This window comes from Coenobita brevimanus, chromosome 108 (genome assembly GCF_032717465.1).
Source record: "Coenobita brevimanus isolate Jiangsu-jjx chromosome 108, ASM3271746v2, whole genome shotgun sequence".
Classification (NCBI taxonomy): Eukaryota; Metazoa; Arthropoda; class Malacostraca; order Decapoda; family Coenobitidae; genus Coenobita; species Coenobita brevimanus.
Window position 1 is genome coordinate 8,071,863 of NC_137061.1, and position 19,899 is coordinate 8,091,761.

The window sequence follows — 19,899 nt, forward strand, 5'->3', positions numbered from 1 at the left end:
CTGCCCACCAGTCTTCAGGTAGTCACTAGATTTCTTCCTACTTCCCTAGTGATATTTTGTTTAGTTCTGTTTGGTTGTGATGTCAGTTTTATGTGTTGATTTGTCAAAACATTGTGCTGTAAATAGTATGTATATGTTCCATGGCCCAGATTCACAGGGGGAAAAAAAGAAAAGCTTACAATTGACTACCTGTTGTAACGGTGATTTATTTTTCTTGCTGATAGACAAGAAAAGTGTCTTCTTACAGGATAGACAAGGAAAGTGACAAATCTTATTACAGGATAGACAAGGAGTGTGTCAAATCTTTTTACAGGATAGACAAGGAAAGTATCAAAGATTCTTACAGGATGGACAAGGAAAGTGTCAAAATCTTCTAACAAGGTAGACAAGGAAAGTGTCAAATCTTCCTACAGGATAGACAAGGAAGTGTCAAATCTTCTTACAGGATAGACAAGGAAAGTGTCAGATCTGCTTACAAGACAGACAAGGAGTGTCAGATGTTTTTATAGGATAGACAAGAGGAGTGTTAAATGTTCCTTCAGGGTTTTTATTTTTGTTGTATGGAATAAGATATTTCACTTAGGGAAATTTATCAGCAGATATTTTTATTCATGCAGGATTGACAGAGAGTTAAATTATTCCGTCTTATATACTGTACTGTACTTAGGTACCTAATGGCCAGGCGTTTAGCATGCCTCAGTCAGAGTGATGGCCTTGCATAGGATTATTCCCATGTGGTGTGTAGGTATTTTGATCATGTACTAAGCTGGTCAGCTACCCTGAAATGTACTGGACTATGGTAGTTTAACCTTGGGTCTCTACACTACAAAGGTGAAAAAATGGAATTGGGTATTACCATATTACTGTTTTTAAATGCTTTCTGCAAAAACAAATCACTGGAATGAAAGAAAGGTTAATTGTGAGCTATTTTTTGTGTTTTATGATATAAGGACTATGGAGAGTTTTAAATATCCCCACACCTTTTGTTCTTTCCACAGAAATGATTTTTTGATGCTAGAAGAAAATTACCCTGAGGTGTTTATATATAACTGCAGGAAGGGTAAGGTGAGGCAGAAGCTTCCCCATTGTTCCTGTAGATCAAAATCTAAGTTACGAGAGGGAATGGGTCGTAAGTTGTTTGTGAATCTGGGCCTGATCTTCCAAGTTATCCGATGACTTGGGAGGTTTAGGCTTGTATTTTGGGTGGCATAGGAGGCTTTGTAGCACCTCTTGCTAAGTGATTTATTTAGCATACTATCCCTTAACATTCTCTTGTGTGTTATTTATCTCATTGTAATATTGACATAGTGTGCATAAATAACCTAGCAGAGGATATTGAGATGTAATGTTCAGAGTAATTTGCTAAGGGAAAGGTGTTGAAAAATCTCCAGAGCCACGTAGAATATGCCACTTAGTCTAACCAAAGACTAACAGTTATTTTTGAAGGGTGAATTGACACGTTGCCCATATTTTGGTACTGTAATTAGTGTTTCTGTTATTGAAAGCAACTGTTTAGCATTTAGTAATTTTTCTGCAATGATGCCTTTGGTCTGAGGATGTCTTTTTTTTTTTTTTTCAGGTTAGAGAGAGACATCAGGTTGTGAAGGAGTTAATGGAGATTGTATCAATCCTCCATCACCACACATGATCAGTCCAAAGCATAACAAAACTGTCTTGAGGTAGCAGGAGTAAAACTGAATATACATCATTGTCTTGAAGGAATTAACCTCTTCACCCTGTTGATGTTTTTATTTTTGCTACTCATGGCCATTTTATATAGCTTGGGCTGAATAGGAGGTGTTAGATGTAGCTTTCATTTACTCCTTCACTATTGTTTCATATAACATTATTAGCAAGAATAAAATTAAAGGACATCCCTGAACCAAAGGAGTTAAATCTTTATGCATTTAAGACAACTTTGTGTGTTGTCGTTAGCTCACAGCTTTTGTTATAAAGTTACACGGAATTAAAATTGTTCTGTTATGGTAGTAGTGAGGAAAATGAAAATTGAACTTCCTAACAACAAGAGGTCAGTGTTATGGCAATTTGAATTACCATAGAGTCAGATAATTCCAGACATGGGCAAGTTACAAATGATATTCTTTTTCTTCATTGTTTGTGATTTACTTCACTTCATCAGCACATTCAGTAAGGAAATGTTATGTTAGCCACATACTATGCCTAGGATGTTCATTAATCCACTGAACTCAGAAATGTTGTTTTCAGTTTAAAACCACAGAGTAATCCCACGATGATGTTTTCAGCGTACATCCACAAAGTAATCCCAGATGCACAGGAGTGAAAATAGAGAAAACTGAAGCTAGAATACAGAATTTTTGACACATGGTGCATTTTGAGTTCCTCCATGGAGTGCTTCATGCTTTTATGATGTTGTTCCATGGAGGAAGGCTAAATGTGCCATGGGTGGAAAAGTTTGTTGTCTGACCTCAGTGTTCTCAGTTTATTGAGTTTGGAACATTTGGAGTTACTCCATGGAACTCTTCATTTTACTGTATTCCTGCCATCTGCTGACGATGCTATTGACCCTAGAATAGACTTTTCAAGCTGAAGGGATTAGAGATAGTATTAACAAATCCCTAAGTTGAACAAAGTTGGCTGATGCACTAAGAATAAGTTGAAAAGGATGTTATACAGAGGCAAGAGGGTAAAGCAAATGCCAGTGTATCATTAACTTATTTTTTATTTTCACACAAACTGTTCACCATCACCTCACATGTCTGGAATTGGTGCTGGAGAGATATGCCTTCATATGGTGGCCCCAGTATAACCAGGTGTCAGAACTGCTTGGTTATACAAATGTACCTCAGCTCCCTCCCTCTTCCCCTAAAGGAAGGGTTGGCTGTAGGAGAAGGGCAGCTTCAGGCTGCAGTCCACTGGGTTCACATTTCAGATGAACCTGGAGCCACAACACCATGTCTGGAACTGCCTCACTCTATGGCATACAAACCTGTGACGTACTGCACTAGGTCATTCCTATAATATGTATAGGAATCACATGTACTGAAGTGAAAGTTATTTATTTTTTGTGTATGAAATAAGTAGAAAATGTAATTTATGAGTTTGCAAATACATTGTTTTTACATTACCTCATGGAAGTTTCAGTATTTTTAGTAGCATGGACGGGGCACATGATAATGATCATGTTTTTTTTTTTTTTTTTTTTTTTTTTTTTTTTTTAAGCCTCTTCAGAAAAGGACTCCCATGGGAGATGTTGTGTGCCAATGATTTATTGTTGATTGCAGAGAATGAAAGGGAGGTGGAGGAAAGGTTTAGGAAGTGAAGAGGGGCACAGAGGCTTAAGAGTAAATGCAGATAAAAGTGATGATATCTATTGTTGGTGGCAATTCTGTCAAAGAAGAGGGAGAGTGGCCATGTGCAATTTGCCAGAAGGGCGTGGGAAGTACAGTAATTCCATCTTGTGCAGTGTTTGTGATAAGTGGGTGCATAAGAGATGTAGTGATATTAGAGGTAAATTGTGAGATAATACTGATTTTGTGTAGGCATTGTGTCAGGGAGAGCATGTAGAGATTATCTGGCATGAAAGGATTGATCTTGCTGGCGAGTCTCTTGAGTGTGTGGAAGTTTTGTTATTTAGGAGACATGTTGTGTGTTGGATGTGGGGCTGGAGCTAGCTCTGTTGCCAGAGTGAGGAGTGGTTGGAAGAAGTTCAGGGAGCTGTTGTCTCTCCTGACATTGAGAGGGCTCCCCCTCCATGCTAAGGGATCTCTGTATGCAGCATGTGTAAGGAGTGTAATGCTGTATGGAAGTGAGACCCGGGCAGTAAAGAAGGAAGATATTCGGAGGCTCAAACGTACAGAAATGTCAATGATTAGGTGGATGCACAGTGTGTCCCCGAGTGCAAGGCCTGAGGGGGCTAGGTTTACGATGGAAGAGTTGAGAGGTAGGATGGGACTGGAGTGCATTGGTGTTGTGATAAGGAGAGGTAGATTGAGATGGTTTGGGCATATGGAGAGGATGGAGGATGATAATTGAGCGCAGAGAGTGAGAAGTGTTAGCGCTAGGGGTAGGGTTGTGAGAGGTAGACTATAAAATACCTTAGACGAGGTCATTGAGTGTGACCCTCAGGGATAAGGGACTGAATAGGGAAGCTGCCAAAGATCAAGCAACATGGAGAGCTGTCATTAGGTGACCTAGGCCGACACATGCACACATGTTGGAGCCTTTAAAAAGGAAATGAAATGAAACTATGGTGTTGATGACAGTAGTCCTATGTCATAAAATTCATAATTCTTTCAATATGATGGTTTTGTTTGTCATTCAGAATCATAGATTGCAAGAAGAAATTGAGTGAGTTTTAGCATCTTCTGATAATAACTCTTTGTTTCACACAGGGGAAAGTGTTTGATGCCACTGTGAGGAGTGTTATGTTGTATGATGGTGCAATGTGACCAGTAAATGATGATGAGGCTGTAGTCAGTTTGTCACCATCTGACTGAACTAAGCCACTCCCACAGCTTCAATACTGTGCTGAGGTTGCATACGATTTGATGAACTTTGCTTATAAGGTAGGAATGAATCAGCTTGATTGCTAGTCAAAACAACCCTTCAGTTTGACTACACCTGACCAGCAACTGAGTTGAAAAGGATTTTGAATCTTTGTCTGGTTAGAGTAAATGCACTACAGGTATAAGAGATTGGTGTGAACTGAAATGAAGATAATGAGATGGATGAGAAATATCCCCTTGAGACACAGGTTGGATATTGCAGCATTGTGGAACTGGAGTTGTATAATGTGTAATAGTGACATGATACAAATGAGCCAGTTTATATGATACAGACAAATGAAGAAAATGGAAGAGATTAACTGTTTATTGTATAGTGTATTAGTGACATAATGCAAAATGAATGACTAAGACGATACGAACATGAGGAGAGAAAATAAGAGGTTATTTGGATGAAGTGGATTATGGATATTAATGTTAGTGGTGGAGTGGTAAGAGATAGACCTGAGGCATGGGTTTAGGATATGTATAAAGGCCTCAGGGAAAAGAAATTAACCAGATGTGGAAATGACAAGAGATTGAGCTGGCTGGCTGAATGTTGTGAGGTGAAGTGCATGATCAGGGATTTGGCACCCCTTTTAACGTGGCACCGTCTGGATTGGCTCAGTTGGATACATTTATATGAAGCTACTGTTCGTGGTGAATGTTTTTAGTGTATCTGATAGAGCCAGGATTCCAGGGGCTTGAATGATGAGTTAATGGATGCATGGCCCATTGGATTGGGCAAATTTGGGCTGTCTGGACATTACTACTCCTCACCCTGCCTTAGTGTGGGAAAGGAGTTCCGGATGACAATGATGATGATGCAAATGACTGAGGAACCATCAGGTTTCTCAATGCTTACATGTGTTAAAATGGTCAAGGGGTTTAAAAAATGTTAATGTCGATAATGCTTGCTCAAGTAACACAGACTTCGAAAACATGGCTGCTTCATGTGTAACCAGTACAGTATATCAAAAGAAATAAGAAACTTAAGGAAGCAATGACAATAACTTCTGGTACAGATGTCACATGGGGGGGGGGGAGGAAAACAGTCACATAGAAGAAAGGAGTTGACAAAGTATTGCTTTGGCTTAAAATAGATACGAAAAAGTTTGTGCATGTTATTTATTGTTTAGCTGAGAACATTTGATTCTGCTGAAATGTCCGTTGTGATGAGAACAATTTAAGGGCAAGGTGTTGAAGAAACTTATAATAAAGTACAAGTGCTAGATGTTTATGCATATTGCACTGCTATTATAAACTACCATGAGGATGACAAGAGAGTACCAATAAGGAAAGGTGCAAGGCAAGGAGACCGTATTTCACTTAATTGTTTCACTGCATGCCCAGAGGATTAGGAATTTAAGATTGGGAAGGTTAAAGAATTTACATAGTGTTTCACCGCATGCCTAGAGGATTAGGAAATTAAGATTGGGAAGGTTAAAGAATTTACATAAATGTAAGTGATCGATATGCTGATGACATAACTTTTCAGCAAATTGGAAGTCTAAGTACAAGGAAGGATAGTTGATCTGAATAGGGAAAGTCTGAAGGTAGTCTTATAAATGAATGTGAAAAAAATTACATTATTTGACATGTTCATCTCTTCCAGTAAAAATAGAATCTGAAAAGCCAGAACGTGTTGAATAACTTATATACATACAGTACTGGTTACCTACTTCGGGTGGGAAGTTCAGACAGTTCTGATGAATGACAATGAAATAATATGAAATCAGGTGAGAGAGTGGGGCGTGAGCTGAGAGTGGGGCAGTGAAATGGCGGGGGACCAGGTGACATGGAGGCGATATGTTTGTGGCCACCCTTTGCTGGATTAAGGCATCTGGCAATAGATAGATAGACAGATAGAAATCATTTGATGACCGGGAAAGGGATGGAGGACTTTTGGTAAACAAAAGTAACTACATGAAGGATAAACAGTTGCTGTTACACCAAAATATTCCTACAACTTGTGGATCAGAAATATGCAAGTCTAATGAAATCCTTGGAACTTAAACTCAGACGCACAGAAAGGAGTGGAAATGGTTGGTAGATGTCAACTGTTGAAATAAAGGGAGGTAAGGGACAAAAAGGAAAAAAAAAAAAAGTAAAACATGAATGTAGGCAGCCACATAAAAAATAAAGGAGATAACAGGTGGACAATCAGGGCAAATGAATGGTGACAAGGATAGAGTGAGGAAAAAGCAGACAGTTAACAAGATGGTAAGATGAAATTCAGAGATTTGCTAGGACTGGATGGAACAGGTAAGAGTGACACTTGGGGGGACAGAGGCAGCATCATACCAAACGGGTTAACAGAGCCTACTTCTGGTGCCATCAGAATGAGATCTTGGATGAGTCGAATAAAATAGTCTGAGGACTGATAGCAACACCTTCAACCCTTGGACATCCTCTTCATGTTACAGGTATGCTCACAACTCCTATGGTTGGTTTGCTTTCTTCTGATTGAAATAGGTCACTCCCACAGCTAAAGTAATATTATGTTATGGTTGCCTGAAATTTTATAAGTTTTAGTTTTGATGGTGGCTACGAAGCTGATGACCTGGTAGCACCTGTGTTTGAATCCTGGTGGGGGCAGCTGGTGCCACTTAACTCATGTGTGCATCCACCCTTTGTGGGTTGGTAGCTAAAATGAGTACCTAGGGTAAACACTTAAGGGAAATAACTGTGGTAACCTGCGTGATGCAATGGCCTTGTATCCCAGGATGGTGGATGAATGAGCCGCCACACGTTCAAAGGCCTAAGTTATGTAGGGTAACATCCTGGGAATGTAACTTGGATGTTGAAGTGGCCTTGTATCCTAGGAAATTGGCCGAATAACTTGCTTCAGGCTCAAAGGTGTAATTTCTGTAGATGTGTATCGCGGCTAAGCACCTCGGGGCACTCAAGATTGGGTATATCAATGTAACCTCACACACTGGCGATAGCTCAGCACATTTATAGTTTGTCTGTCTATAGCAAGAAGTCTTAATCTCGAAGGGAGTGGTCACAATGAAATCGACTTGTCTTCCGTTATCAGGCTACCCTTCCTTCAGCTCACACCACCCACATTCATAATTTCTCCACCCCATTCTTCCACCTAATCCTCAGTCTCTACCCCCTCCATCTCACCCACATTCTGCCTTCCAGTCAGTCTCCACTTTCTTATTCTCTGTACATGGAATTTATTCAGTGTTAACGAATTCACAGACCACCAAGTAGAAAAAAGGTATTGAGTGGGTGTCCAAACCTCTGAAGTTTATAATATCCTAGAGACTGCTCAATAATAGCTAAATTTTGAAGTTTATAATAGGCTCATGCTTACATTCGCTTTGCCCACTTGTAATTTAAGATCTTCATGTACGGAGGTGATAATGAATAAAATTCTATAAAAAATTATGAAGTCTCCCTTATAATTGAACTAAAATGATAGAAAATGGAAAATGTTCAATTCTCTTTGAGGCCAGTGGTGCCACGTCAAAATCAATAGACAAAATTTGTCTAACCTTCCCCATTACGGGCTTATAACTCCTCGACAGTAGAGAAATATTATAAAGTGGGTAAAGGGACATTTTAGAGGGTGGAAATAAGCGAAATAAAGATAAAGATAATTATTACGAGAAGTTGGTAAGCCTGCATCAATGTTTGTGTGCCCCACGCGCGTCTACCCGGCATCCCACCAAGACAGCTCAATGTTTTTGTTTATTTAGGTGAGAATATGGCTTTATTTTTGCCCGTTTTATGTGTGTGCCGCTGCTACGACTACTAAAGGACGTGGGGAGTGGCTGTGGTGGTGGATAGGTTGGTGGATTAAGATGGAAATGAAGATTATATCTGGCGGGTGGCCGTGTGGGAGAGGGTCTGCGCGGCCTTCCACCCTCTCTCTCCACCCTAATTTTCACTTTTCCTCCATTAAATCACCCTATAAACCCTTCCCGCCGTTCTCCATTATGACCCTCTGACTTATTCCGGTGCTTTGGTTTTCCAGGAGAAGAATTAAGAGGAATTTCAAAGTTAACGCGGTATACACTGGCCAGATAAGTTTGAAGTGATGGCAGATTCCAGGCAAATTCTTCACTGGTTTCATCATTTATCTGTTAGTTAACGTGGTAAATATTGGAAAAATACAAAACTAGGTAGTTATTTAATTTATTGATGGCCAGATTATCCATGATTTGAGCATTATAGGAGATTTTTCCTGCAAATAGGGTAGAATTTAGAAGGAGGCATTTCCATAGTTAGGCTTGGTTGGTGATTATTTTGGTGTTTTTGCAGCTTTGGACAGTTATTCTTCTTGGTTAAGTTAGTTAGGGTAGTTAGAGTATGTTGGTTTGGTCTGCTGGGTTAGGGTAGGCACTCCAGGGTAGGCTAGAAAAAGCCGCAGAGTAACTGTGTTTTGAAACTGCAGATTTACTGTTGTTACGAGCAGCATTGTCTGTGCGGGTTAGGTCGGACAAGGTGGGCTAAGTTTGGTTTGCTGACTTCATTGTTGGATTAGGTTAGTTCCTTTACTGCTTTTTCCCATACAATGAAGTGATACGGGACCTTAGCTTCACTTACAGTCTAACCCATTTTGCAGTAACATAATGTAGCTCAACCTAACCAAACTGGAAGGACTTGGTGATGGATTGGTTTAGGGCGGGATTGATGTGTTACTTCCAAATCTGATGCAGTCTAACCAGTAGAGGCATTGTTGTTCAGAATAATTATCATGTATTGGAAATTGCTCGAACAGTGCCTGAATGGTGACCTTGAGATGGTTGATAGTGACAGAAAAGCCTTAAGTTATATTAGTACAACAGAATGTCAGTAGCTGTTATTTTTTTGTGTTATTGTTTGAAAGACTGTATCCTGCTTGTGTATTTATTTTCAGGTAATTTTGTGTAACATTAAACCTCTTCATTTTGCAGCTTTACTATTATTTTGCTGTGGGTTTTATCTGATGATCGATGGCGCCATTGGTAAAGCACTCAGGTCGGAGCATATCATTGCCTACATGCCACAGTTCAAGTCCAAGAGGTGGCAAGAGGTTTTTCTATACTGTTAACACTACCAGGGGTGTATGTTGGTCTCTTGCCCTAAATACAGTGTTCTGGGCTATGAGTAGCCTAGCCTTGGATCCATAAGGTCAGCAGCAGGTAAAATGGAATTTGACAGTTTTCTACTAGAAGTACATTAATTGGGTTTCAGTTTTGTAGCTCAGGTACCATCATTGTTGGTACCGTAGGTTTTGTTAGAAGCTGAGTCTGAATCTGATGTCAGTCTCTGGTTTGTCAATACTGTATTTATAAAAAAATTTTGAAATGTCAGTTTTGCAAAAGTAATATGTCACAAGTTTTTGTCTCATTTCCCAGAGAACCAATTATTTTACCCCTTGAGTTTGTGTCATGAGAGATTGATGAGATGAGTGTACTGGTATATGAGGGAGGTGAAGGGGGAGACAGAGGATGACATGGGGGGATGGAATGGAGAGAGATATATGGGAGATAGGGATGCGAGTTGGAGCTAGGACAGCCAAATGGCAGAGGACAGTGACATGAAGGTGATTTGTTTGTGGCCACACCTTGTGGAATAAAGGAATCTGGCAGTAGACAGAATTTGGGTGACATCCTATTTAGCTGTTGTTGCTGTTATTGGATAATGTTACTTAGGAAAAGTACCTTGTATTGAAGAAATTATTAAGGCCATATCCTTCCTGTGCAGTTTGACAAGTCATTCCTAAGCTGATTAAAATCATCAGATGATGATGAGAATAAAATCTGATATCACAGAGCTTTGTGAGTTGGCTTAAATGTATGTCAGAGAATTGTGCCATTGAAATACTGTAATCACTTAAATTAACTATTATGATAAGTACCTTAATAATAATACTGGTATTTATTGAAGTTACCACACTAACACTCACGAGGAATGCATCCCTGCACAAAGGTTAGTCAGGTAGAACCATTAAAAAAAATATATACAGTATATACCTTATATAGCCTATACTGTGTATACAGTACTGGTAGGGTATATACATATTCAGTATATAAACTGTATGTATGTATTAGTTGCATGTGGTTCTTGACCCAGTAGCCTATGTATTTGAATGAAATTGCATTAGGCTAAGTGGTTGGTGGGGGCACACACAATACATTCTGTCAGTGTAGTGCAGGAAAAAACCATTTGTTATAGGAAATCATTAATTGCATTGGATAATACCCAAAGGACACCAGGTTATCTAGTGGGTTAAGGCAGTACAAGATGGGGCCCATAAAGGTTTCGATCTGAGAGAGGGTTTGTATTTATTGCTCACATGCCAAGAAGAGTGATTGAGGCTGGGTAATTTTGCCTAAAATTAGTCAAGACTGAATACCTTAGCCCTGAGCCCCATGCTTCTAAAGGGGCAAAGAAAGATTGGATGATTGATGAAATTTCATAATACAGTACCGGTACTGCATTTTTTTGTTTTAGAATATTGGGTAATTTCTCTCTGATCTGACTATTAATTGTTCAGTACTATACCGTAGCTAATTTGTTATAACTTGGCTGAGATTTTAGTCCATTTGCAGCCAGTTTCCCTTGCCTCAGTAGCCTACTCGATGGCAGAACAAAACAGTACCATGTCCCCTCTCCATATTCTTTCTGTGGCACTTTTTTGTGCCTAGCACCATATTTTAATCTCATGTTACAGCTCAGCATTAATGATGGGGAAATGGCAGTTTTACATCTAGTTAAAGTGGACAGAATTTAGTTGTTGTTCCATCCCAATCCCCCTGATCAAGCAGACCCATTGAATGCAGGTAAGCACGTGCCCCTATGGGGTTGTCTGAAAGATTCCTTACATCATTGATGTGGCTGTGTGTTAGTGTAGCATGTGCTGTGCAATGCTCCATTATGTGTTATGAATTTTGGAAGTTTGAGGGGTAGAGTGGGGGAAGTGTTTGAGATGTTCAGTAGGAGGTGGGTGGATGTTGGATGTGTGCTAGAAGTCAGATATAGGGGAGGATCGGCCAGAATGATTGTTGGGTGGGATTGTCGTTACAGGTTATTTTGGCAGGGTAGGGCAAAAGGGTATGGTGGTGTGGGTGTGTTGATTAAGAAGTGGGTGGAATACTGGTATGTCTTGACTGTAATAAGAGTAAGGGATAGGATAATAATGGAAATTTTGTTTGGTGGGATAATGTTTTCATTCATATCGGTGTATGCTCCACAGGCAGGCTTGGATGAGATAGAGAAGGACAGATTCTGGGATGACTTAATACGTGTAGTAAGGGGTAAGGGGGATGATGAGATTGTACGTTTCGGATGGGACTTAAATGGTCATGTAGGTGAAGCAGCTCAAGGATATGAAGGACTATGTGGGGGATGGCATATGATACAAGAAATGAGGAAGGGGAAAGGATACTTTAGTTTTGGGAGGCAATGGACATGACTGTGCGTAACACATATTTTAGGAAAAGAATAGTGGGTTGATTACATATGAGTCTGGGTGAGGTTGTAGCCAGATAGACTATTTCCTGGTTAGGAGGGCTGATAGGAGGTTAGTGAGGGATGTTAGTGTTACAGGGAGTGAGGAGTGTGTCCAGCAACACAAGTTATTGATATGTGACATGGTGCTTAAGGAGTGGGTAATGAAAATGGAGGAAAATATGGAAGCTGAAAAACAAAGCAGTTTGGGATGCCTTCTGTAGGGAGATAAGTAGAGTGGTGGCTTAAAAGGGAGCTGTTGACAGTAGAGTTAATGAACAGTACAGAGCTGTCAAGAGCAACCTCTTGAGAGTTTATGATTCAGTTTCTGGATGGACAAGGAGCCCACCAAGACATAAAGTATAAGTACAGTAACTTGGTGGTGGGATGAGGGTGTGTAAGCTGCTGTTAAGGAGAAAAAAGGGCTTTTCTGGGTACCGGTTTGGAAAAAGGATGGTACCGGTAACAAAGAGGAATACCTGGCTGCAAAGAGTAGGGGCTAGAAAAGATCTTTACAGGACAAAGTTTGAGTCTCAGAGACTTTTATTTGATAACCTAAACACTGTGGAAAGGAAGAATATGATACTGAAGGTGACAGAGTAGATGACAGAAAACAAGGTTATCCTAGGTGAGCAGTGTGTGAAGAGTGATGAAGGAAAGGTAGTGGGGATATTAAAGATGCCTAGAGAAGGCATTACAACCGGTTGTTGAATGAGGAGTTTGACTGGGACATGGAAGGTTTTGGAGCCAGCAGATCCATTGTTTGGCCTTTGGCCCCTGACACTGCTAGTGTGTGCAGGACAATAGGCAGGATGCAGGTGGGGAAGGCAGTGGGTGTGTCTGGGTTGACTGCTGAAATGTTGAAAGCCTCAAGAGATTTACCAGCAGGAGTGGGGTTAGTTACTGACTCGATTAATACAATTATTGTATATAGCCTATGAGTGTTTTGTTCCAGGTGATTGGCTGAAGAGTGTAATTGTAAATGTGTACATGGGGAAGGGGGATGCCCTGGAAAGAGGAAATTATAGAGACATAAAGCTTTTGGACCAAATAATGAAGGAGAAAGTTCTTGAAGGTATGATTAGAGGAGTGAATATTTATATGCAGTTTGGGTTTATGCCTGCCAAAGAGACCACTGATGCCATATTCATTGCTCAACAGTGTCAGGAAAAATATATAGAAAAGAAAGGGAATCTGTACTTTGTTTTTGTTGATTTGGAGAAAGCCATTGACAGTCCCTAGAGAGGTGGTGAATTGGGCAGTGAGAAAGCTTGGGGTCGAGGAGTGGCTGGTTAGGGTGGTTATGGCTATGTACATGGGTGCTTGCACCCAGGTAAGGATGAATGGAGATTTGATTGTTGAGTTTTCCATGAATGTTGGTATGCATCAGGGGCCCCTTGTTGTTTATCATGATACGTGAAGCCCTGTCACGTGACTTCAGAAGTGGAATGCCATGAGGGATGTTGTATTCTGATGATTTGGTGTTGATTGCAGAGAATGAAAGGGAGGTGGAGGAATGATTTAGGAAGTGGAGAGATGGTATGGGACACAAAGACTTAAGAGTAAATGCAGATAAAACAAAAGTGATGGTATCTAGGGTTGGTGGCAGTACTGTCAAAGAAGAGGGAGAGTGGCCGTGTGTGATTAGCCACAAGGGCATGGGACGTAATTCCATCTTGTGCAGTGTTTGTGATAGGTGGGTGCATAAGAGATGCAGTGGTATTAGATTTCATGTGTGTGGTGTGAAGGGGGGAGCATATGGAGATTGTCAGTCTTCAAAGGATTGAACTTGCTGGTGAATCTTTTGAGTGAGTGGAAGAATTTTGTTATTTGGGAGACATGTTATGTGTCGGAGGTGGGGCTGGAGCTAGGTCTGTGGCTAGAGTAAGGAGTGGTTGGAAGAAGTTCAGGGAGCTGTTACTTCTCCTGACATTGAGAGGGCTTCTTCTCCATGCTAAAGGATCTTTGTATATGGCATATGTTAGAAGAGTAATGCTGTATGGCAGTGAGACCTAGGCAGTAAAGGAAGAGGATGCTTGCAGGCTCAGATGTACAGAAATGACAGTGATTAGGGGGATGTGCAGTGCATCCCTGAGTGCAAGGCCTGGGAGTGGTGGTGTTGTGATGAGGAGAGGTAGATTGAGATGGTTTGGGCATATGGAGAGGATGAGGGACGATAAATGGGTGCAGAGAGTGAGAAGTGTTAACATTGGGGGTAGGGTTGTGAGAGGTAGACCGAAAAAGACCTGGGACAAGGTCACTGAGTGTGACCATATTAGGGATAAGGGACTGAATAGGGAAGCTACCAGAGATCGAACAGCATGGAGAGCCGCCATTAGGTGATCAAGGCCAATGCATGCAAGCATGTTGGAGCCTTTAAAAATGAAACAAAACGAACATTGCGTGGGCATATTCTATGTTAGGTAGATGTCATCTGTTATTCCACCTCCCCCTGTACTGTGAGTGTGCAATGGGTTTTTTGGTCACAGAAAGTATTGTTTACCATACTGCAGCCAAATTCACTTAAACCTTCCATGATGGCTACTTGGTTTTGGAAATTTATAGCACCTTTTCTGAAGCAGTTTATTCTGTACATAGCATCATAGTATCCTGTGCATTACTGATGTGGACTTTGTTGATATTAAATTAAATAACATGCAAGTGAATGTTGAAGTGTAATTTGACGTGTAATATACAGAATAAATCAGTAGAGTAAGAGGTGCTACAGTGCATACAAGCCACCCGGAATAAATGTGCATCTGCATTCAGGCATGTGCACACACACACACACACACACACACACACAGCTAAGACATAAAACATGGTTCCATTTAGGTTGTTGAAGGGAGATGTGGTGTGGATGAGAGAAGTAGAAATATGTATTTTTTCCATCCATCCATCCATCCATTGCCAGACGCCATGTATCCCAGACAGGGTGGCCAAGGGCTTAGAGTTAATTGTTTTACAGGGAGGGGCACTAATCCTCCACCAACCCCACTTGACGTAGGGATGCCAACAGCATCTGGTGTTCCCAGGCGGTCACCCATCCAAGTACTAACCAGACCCAACGAATGTATTTTTTCATTCATATATATTGAAAGGAGGAGAAAAAAAAGAAAATGAACTGCAGATTGATCCATCAGTATTCATTTTGGACTGGGACTGCATTCTTAAATTTGTAGACCTTAAGAGGCATTAAAGATTATTTGTTTATGCTGTGGTGCTGGAGAGGGACACATTCATGTAGTGGCACTGGTATAGCTGGGTGATGAAGCTTCCTAGTTTTACAGATGTCCCTCAGCCTCGTTGTTCCTCAAAAGGAGGATGGTGGTCCACAGAAGAAGAGTAGTAGCGGTACCTTAGTCCTGCAGTCCACTGGATTCACTTTGAGATGAACTATCACTGTTGTTACTGCTACTGCTACTACTACTTGACTGGTACTGCTGCTATCACCTCTAGTACTGTTTATGGTTTTATGCAATCTCAGTAAAGCTACCATATACTCATATGAATTAGAGCGAAAAAGTGCATGAGTAAGTGAAGGAAGCAAGAACACTGTACTGTTACGTATTTTAGCCAACATTGTTATATAAACTTTTTGCCTTTTGGCAAGCAAAATTTCCCTATTTGAGAAGAAGCAAACTTTCTCTTCTCAGCTGTTGAACTAGTCGTGGCATTTACTGTATTGTTATTTTGAAATTGTCTTGAAACTTGCTTTCCAGTGGTACTAGTTTTTTTTTTTTTTTTTTTTCCCCCAGACGAGCTCAGTAGAGCTGAAAAGTGCCAAAAATATTTCTTGGTAAGAAGAGAACACCTGTCCCCCTCCCCCCTCCACCATTATTAGGCTGGTCACAGCATGGTGTGCCCTTTTAAAGCAGCGTGAAAACTGCTTTCCAGTGGTACCAATCATTCACCCCCCCTTAAAAAAAAAAAAGAGCTCCCCTCCCCCTAAAAAAAAGAACCCCCCTTCCCCCCCAAAAAAAAGTCAGAAATAGATTCTTGCTCACTTGGATACGTCCTACAGTTTTGATGTGTGCACCTGTATCTTGATAATATGAAAAATATGAGAAAGCAAAGTGAAAATATGAGAAAGCAAAGTGATTTCTAATATCTATCTGTCTATTGCCAGACGCCTCAATCCCGTTTGGGGTGGCCACAAACAAATCGCCTCCAAGTCGCCCTGTCCCCCGCCATCTGACGGCCCTGCTCCCAACTCACACCCCCCTCTCTCATATACCTCTCCACCCCATCCCTCCATCTCATCCTTGGCCTCCCCCTCCCTCTTCCCCCCTCCACCTCACTCACATACACTCTCTTCGTCAGTCTTTCACCCTCCATCCTCTCCACATGGCCAAACCACCTCAGTGTGTTCCTCATAACGCTTCCTATCACATCCACATCCACACCACAACGCTCCTTTTTATCCTCATTGGTCAACCTGTCTCTCTATGTGACTCCACAGGCTCCTCTTAAATAACTCATTTCCACTGCTCTCACTCTTGACTTGTGTCCTTCCAACAACGTCCAAGCTTCACTTCCGTAGGTTAGAGTTGGTATCACAATACTGTCATGTAGTAACTTTTTCACTTCCATGCTCACTTCCCTGTTTTTTATCACTACTTTCAAAGAACCAGCAACCTCTCTTCCTTGCTGTACCCTTTCACGCACTTCACACTCCAAACCTCCATCCTTACTCGTCACACTACCCAAGTACTTAAACGTACTCACATTTTCCAGTTCCTCACCATCCAACCTCACTGTACATTCACTGACTTCACCTCTCTCAAAGACCATCACTTTACTCTTCCCTACATTCACCTTTAGATTCCGTTTCTTACACACTCTTCCAAACTCATCCACTAAGCCTTGCAGCTCCCCTTCGTCTTCACTCAACAACACAGTATCATCTGCAAACAACAGTACAGGGAGTTTCCAAACACTATCCTCTCTCACCAGGGCCACTCCAACATCCACTACCCTACCTTGTACCTCTTTTATTACCCCATCCATGTACAGATTGAACAACCATGGAGACATGACACATCCCTGTTTCAACCCAACTTTCAAAGAGAAAAATTCACTTAGTTCACCATCCACACGCACTGCAGCCTTCGCACCATCGTACATACTCTTCACAGCATTCAACAACTTCCCATCTACTCCATATATTCTTAACACTTTCCACAATGCTTGTCTATCCACCCTGTCATATGCTTTCTCCAAATCCATGAAAGCCGCTTACAACTTCTTTCCCTTCTCTAGAAACTTTTCCACTAAAGATCTAAGAATGAATATCTGATCTACACAACCTCTTCCCTTCCTAAAGCCTCCCTGTTCTTCTCCAACTAATTTCTCTGTTCTTTCTCTAACTCTGTCAATAAGTATCCTACCATACACTTTTCCTATTATACTAAGAAGACAAATGCCCCTATGATTACCACACTTCTTTTTTCCCTTTTCCTTTATACAAGGGAATAATTATACCTGACTTCCAATCCTCTGGGACTCTACCTTCCTCCCAGGCCAATCTGCACAGTGTTTTACAGTATAGGCAAGGGCAGGCAACCTCTGACCTGCGGGGCAGATCCAGCTCGCGAAGGTCTAGCATCCGATCCACGTACCTGCTTGGCATGAGCATAGCAAAACTGCAGCCAAAACAGATTAAATTTTAGCATATAGCATCTGCCCTTATAGAAATTTTCCAAAATACATTGCATATGTTCAGCACATCATGGCCATGTTTGGCAGCACCTGCTGTTGTGAACAACTCTTCTCCAAAATGAAGTACACGAAGTCTTGCCTACGCTCCCAGCTCTCTGACTGTCACCTCAATGGCATTCTTCTGTTGTCTGCTTCATCCATCGAGCCGGATATTGATTCAATTCATCATGGCAAGCAGCACCAGCTGTCTCACTGATTTGCCTGTTTTCCAATAAAATTCCAATGATTGGCTGAAGAGTGTGATTGTAAATGTGTATAAAGGGAAGGGTGATGCTCTGGAAAGAGGAAATTATAGGGGTATAAAGCTTTTAGATCAGATAATGAAGGTAATGGAGAGAGTTTTAGAAGGTATGATTAGAGAAAGAGTGAATATTCATGAGATGCAGTTTGGGTTTATGTCAGGTAGGGGGACCACTGATGCCATATTCATTGTTTGATAGCTTCAGGAAAAATATATTGGTCAGAAAAGGGATCTGTATTTTGTTTTTATTGATTGGAAATGGCCTTTGACAGAGTCCCTAGAGAGGTGGTGAAGTGGGCAATGAGAAGGCTTGGAGGAGTGGCTGGTAAGGGTGGTTACGGGTATGTATGTGGGTGCTTGCAAAAGGTAAGACTGAATGGAGATTTGAGTGATGAGTTTTCCGTGAACGTTGGTGTGCATCAGGGGTCAGTTTTGAGTCCTATGTTGTTTATCATGGTACTTGAAGTCCTCTCACGTGACCACAGAATCTGACTCTCGTGGGAGATGTTGTATGCTGATGATTTGGTGTTGATTGCAGTGAATGAAAGGGAGGTGGAGGAAAGATTTAGGAAGTGGAGAGATGGTATGGGCACAAGGGCTCAAAGGTAAATGCAGATAAAACAAAAGTGATGATATCTAGGGTTGGTGGTGGTACTGTCAAAGAAGAGGGAGAGTGGCCGTGTGCAGTTTGCCACAAGGGCTTGGGAAGTAATTCCATCTTGTGCAGTGTTTGTGATAAATGGGTGCACAAGAGATGTAGTGGTATCAGAGGTAGACTGCGGGATAATGCTGATTTTATGTGTATGGCTTGTTTGGGAGTTAAGGTGGAGATTGTCAGGTGTGAAAGGATTGAACTTGCTGGTGAATCTCTTGAGTGTGTGGAAGTTTTGTTGTTTGGGAGACATGTTGTGTGCTGGAGGTGGGGCTGGGATGAGAAGTGGTTGGAAGAAGTTCAGGGAGCTGTTGCCTCTCCTGACATTGAGAGGACTCTTCCTATGTGCCAAGGGGTCTTTGTATGCAGTATGTGTTAGGAGTGTAATGCTGTATGGTAGTGAGACCTGGGCAGTAAAGGAAGAGGATATTCGCCGGCTCAGACGTACAGAAATGACGATGATTAGGTGGATGTGTAGTGTGTCCCTGCTTGCAAGGTGTGGGGGGGCTGGGTTTATGATGGAAGAGTTGAGAGGTAGGATGGGACTGGAGTGTATTGGTGTTGTGATGAAGAGAGGTAGATTGAGATGGTTTGGGGATGTGGAGAGGATGGTGGATGATAATTGGGTGAGGAAGGTGAGACTTGTTAATATTGGGGGTGGGGTATGAGGGGTAGACTGAGAAAGACATGGGACAAGGTCATTAAGTGTGACCTCAGGGCTAAGGGACTGAATTAGGAGGCTGCAATAGATCGTGCAGCATGGAAAGCCACCATTAAGTGACCAAGGCCGACTCATGCAAGCATGCTGGAGCCTTTAAAAACGAAACGATATAGTCACTTTTGTGATCTCATTTGTCACTCCTGCCTGTGGGCTGCTCCCGAAAGTCTCATCCGGCCCTTGCTCTGAAAAGGTTGCCCACCCCCGGTGTAGAAGGTACTTAAGATTTTTTTTTTTTTTCCCCCTGGTACAGACTGCGATAGAGAGGAAGAAGAAGCATAGAATGTTGTTGTTGTGGCTCAGAGTTCATCTGAATTTGAACCCAGTGGAAGTTAGGCATATGCAGTCCACCATCCTTCTTTCAGGGGATGCAGGGGGAGCTGAGGGATGTTTGTGAAACTAGGTAGCAGAGGCTTCCAATTACATCAGTGCCACCATGTGAGGGCATCCCTCTCCTGCACTGAAGTATGAAATAAACCTGAGAAAGAGGAAGTGTTTCAAGTGGTCAAAAATGATGCGAGGAATGCTAACAGGATCTGATAAATGTAATAGTGGCTGTGTTGTTGGTGCAGATAATAGGAGTACAGTCGTTTTT

At 41.5% G+C, this 19,899-nt stretch overlaps 1 protein-coding gene across 9 annotated transcripts in view; it reads left to right on the forward strand.

Annotated features, from left to right (window-relative positions):
• Nucleotides 1-8,174: 8,174 nt before the first annotated feature.
• LOC145416998 (sex-lethal homolog) overlaps nt 8,175-19,899 on the forward strand; it is a 124,105-nt gene continuing 112,380 nt past the window's right edge. For all 9 annotated transcript variants that reach the window (XR_013900378.1, XR_013900377.1, XR_013900379.1 and 6 more), the window contains exon 1: nt 8,175-8,233. The gene's annotated coding sequence lies outside the window, so the exon portion shown is untranslated. The remainder of the gene's footprint in view (nt 8,234-19,899) is intronic.